This window comes from Ctenopharyngodon idella, chromosome 13, assembly GCF_019924925.1.
Source record: "Ctenopharyngodon idella isolate HZGC_01 chromosome 13, HZGC01, whole genome shotgun sequence".
NCBI lineage: Eukaryota > Metazoa > Chordata > Actinopteri > Cypriniformes > Xenocyprididae > Ctenopharyngodon > Ctenopharyngodon idella.
In genome coordinates, this window is record NC_067232.1 from 18,449,850 (window position 1) to 18,453,338 (window position 3,489).

The following is a 3,489-nucleotide window of genomic DNA, read 5'->3' on the forward strand; positions in this document are numbered from 1 at the left end:
GATATTTTTACTTTTTTTTTTCTTTTTTTTTTTATATTTTTAAATTTTTAAAGGTATAGAAATATAATAAACTGCTAAAGGCAATTAGCATAATCATAAGGGGTTAGTGATATGATTGGTATAAATAATTATTTAACTCAATGTGTATTTTCAGTTCAATAGCTATGATATTGTTTGTTTTTTGTCTACAGTGGAAGTCAGTGATAAACAAAACTTTTTGTTACCCTCATTCTTCAAAATATCTTCTTTTGTGTTCCACAGAAGAAAGTCGGAGGTTTGAAAAAAAAATTGAATTTTCATTTTGGGTGAACTATCCCTTTACGAGTTTATTGATGATTTGAAAAATTTGTTTGATCCATACTGAATCGATCCAAGCAGTTTGGCTGCATCCGAAATCATTCATATTTTGAATAAGTACGTACTTTATGACTGCTAAGAAAGTATATTCTATATAGTAAGGTTGATTGAATGTGTGTAGTATGAATGTAACCTGGACATACTACATTCAGCATATTGTCACAAAGCCACTTGAAGGCAAGCCTGCAAAAAAAAAAAAAAAAGGGGGTAACGCCTGCTAATGGTGCGATACGCAGGGAAGACAAGAGGCCATTTTCTTTAAAGGGTTAGTTCACCCAAAAATGAAATTTCTGTCATTAAGTACTCACCCTCATGTCACCTTTTAACTTTTTTTAATTGGGCAAAAACAAAACAAAAATAACGACTTTATTCAACAAATTCGTCTGCTCAGTATTGGCCGGCTCCTGCGTCAGCATCACACGCATGCGTCATGCTGCTCACGTGACCAGAGCTGGCCAATACTGAGCTGCCGTTCGGGCGTAAACACTGAAGCTCTGCAATGAAAATAGCATAGCAGTTTGACAGGGGACAGACAAATTTGTTGAATAAGTTGTTATTTTTGTTCTGTTTTTGCGCACAAAAAGTATTCTCGTCGCTTCATAACATTAAGGTTAAACCACTGTATTCACATCAAAGGTTTTAACAATGTCTTTAGTACCTTTCTGGACCTTGAAAGGTGCAATGTCGTTGCTACCTATGTGTGGATCAGATACCCTCGGATTTCATCAAAAATGTCTTAATTTGTGTTCCGAAGACAAACGAAGGTCTTACAGGTTTGGGACGACATGAGGATGAGTACTTATTGACAGAAATGTAATTTTTGGTTGAACTAACCCTTTAATGGATGTCAATGGAAGAGACGCTAAATAAACCGCTTTTGTGAGGAAATAGCTAATCATTTAATGAATCAACAGCCTATCGGCTAATCTTCAAAATGTCTGCTCTTAAACATTCATTTTGGATTGATCTCGATTTTTAGAGTTTATACCAAAAAAAATAAAAATAAAAAATGCTGTTTTGTAAGAGAAGTCACAGTTGCGTGACAGGTATGATTCAGTTTATGGCACTTCAAATTCATTTCTCTGTTGTTGTTTTTTCCCATTAAATTTTGTCTGTATTTATGTTTCTAAATTTTAATGCTTTTATGGTCCTTTTACCATCTGGACAAAGGACTACAGTTAAGTCTATTGGCTAATACTGGCACATTTACAGAAATGTTAATCAATGTGCACTGTGCTTATAAATAAATGAATAAATAATAAAATAAATAAAACACATTGAAGCTGATTTACAAGCACTACTTTTCCCTGAAATGTATTGTTATTATTATTATTTGGAATAATTTTTTTTTAACATTTATTCCAGTAATATTTTGTATAAGCACTGGAACCTGCTCCGAGGACAGCAAGCCTAATATGCCTATGCTGATTTTATGTATATGTGACCCTGCACCATAAAACCTGTCATAAGGGTCAATTTTTTGAAATTGAGATTTCAACTATTTAAAAATTTGAAATCTGATGGTGCAAAAAAAATCTAAATATTGAGAAAATCACCTTTAAAGTTGTCCAAATGAAGTCCTTAGCAACGCATATAACTTACAAAAATAAAACTGATATATTTACGGCAGGAAATTTACAAAATATCTTCATGGAACGTGATCTTTATCAATATCCTAATGATTTTTGGCATAAAAGAAAAATCAATAATTTTGACCCATACAATGTATTGTTGGCTATTGCTACAAATATACCCGTGTGACTTATGACTGGTTTTGTGGTCTAGGGTCACATTTGTGACCTCCTGAAATATAATAATGGAATTATTTTTTATCTGAAATTCTCAGGGATATCTTATGATACTTTTACTGTATTTTGTGCTTTGGTTTAATGGTGACCCCTGAAGAAGTTTCTCTTGTATTTTTTGTCATTCATTCTGGTGTTGTTTCTTTATGTAGAGGTGTAACTAATTTAGCTGATTTACCTTTACTTAATCCAGTCAATACTGTGTGTGGTAAAAGCTATTGCCACCAAATCATATACTTTTGATTACTAGACCAAGTTTGTTGGTAAATGTATTACTTCATACATTTTTTTTTTTTTTTTTTACAAAAAGATACATTTCCTACACAAATTTTATCACATTTGAAATTTTCTTTGTAAGTTTAAGGAAAACACTGATGTGAGAGATGCTCTATTTGTTCTTTGCAATCTTTGGTTATTTAAAAGTATGATAACATTGCTCAAAATGAGGCATATTTAATTATTATAAATATTAGAACAGAAAATATAAATACAAGAACAGAAAAGCTATAAAGACCATTAGTTTATGATCTCTTTTTAAGATCTTTGCATAATACCAAGGTTGCATGTTTATTTGAGGATTGATTTATATAAATCTTTATTAAAATTTTTACCCACCAGGAATGTCACTTGGCCTACCTTACATGTCAAAGCTGGAGCCCGGGCCTGCTGAGGACCCACTGTCCTGCAAAGTTTATATTCAACCTGCTCCAGCACAACTGACTTTCACACCAATGTAATTTTCAAGTGATCCTGAAGAGCTTGATTAGCTGGTTCAGGTGTGCTTGATAGGGTTGGAGCTAAACTCTCCAGGACAGTAGTGGGTCTTCGGAAAAGGGTTGAAGACCTCTGAGTCAGTAATATAAGTACACACAAATTATAATGTGTAGTGATTAGAAGAAGTCATACATTGTCTGTAAAGATTGTCAAGTATGCAGATTACACGATAGATTACTTTACTTTGGAGTCTGAGTACTGACATACCAGAGCTTTTTGGGTAGCTTTGGAGGCCGGCTGAGGAGAAGATAGGGTCTCAACCACCCCCTCAAACAATGGGTTGATGTCGAAACGCATTGAAAACCACAACCACAGCAATGAAGTCCATCTCTGCAGCACTGACCCTGTAGTAGTGGGCAGAAAAAACAAAGGTTAAACCTTAAAATAAATAGAGTATAAAACAATTACACATTTCCATTCACTTAAACCATTGAGTATGGACAGCAAGAACACACACTATAAGCACTCGGACAGCACATTGTTTCATCAGGACACACAGTAGTAGCATCACAGTGTACCAGAGAGACAGACTCTACTGCTCAAGAGATCCATC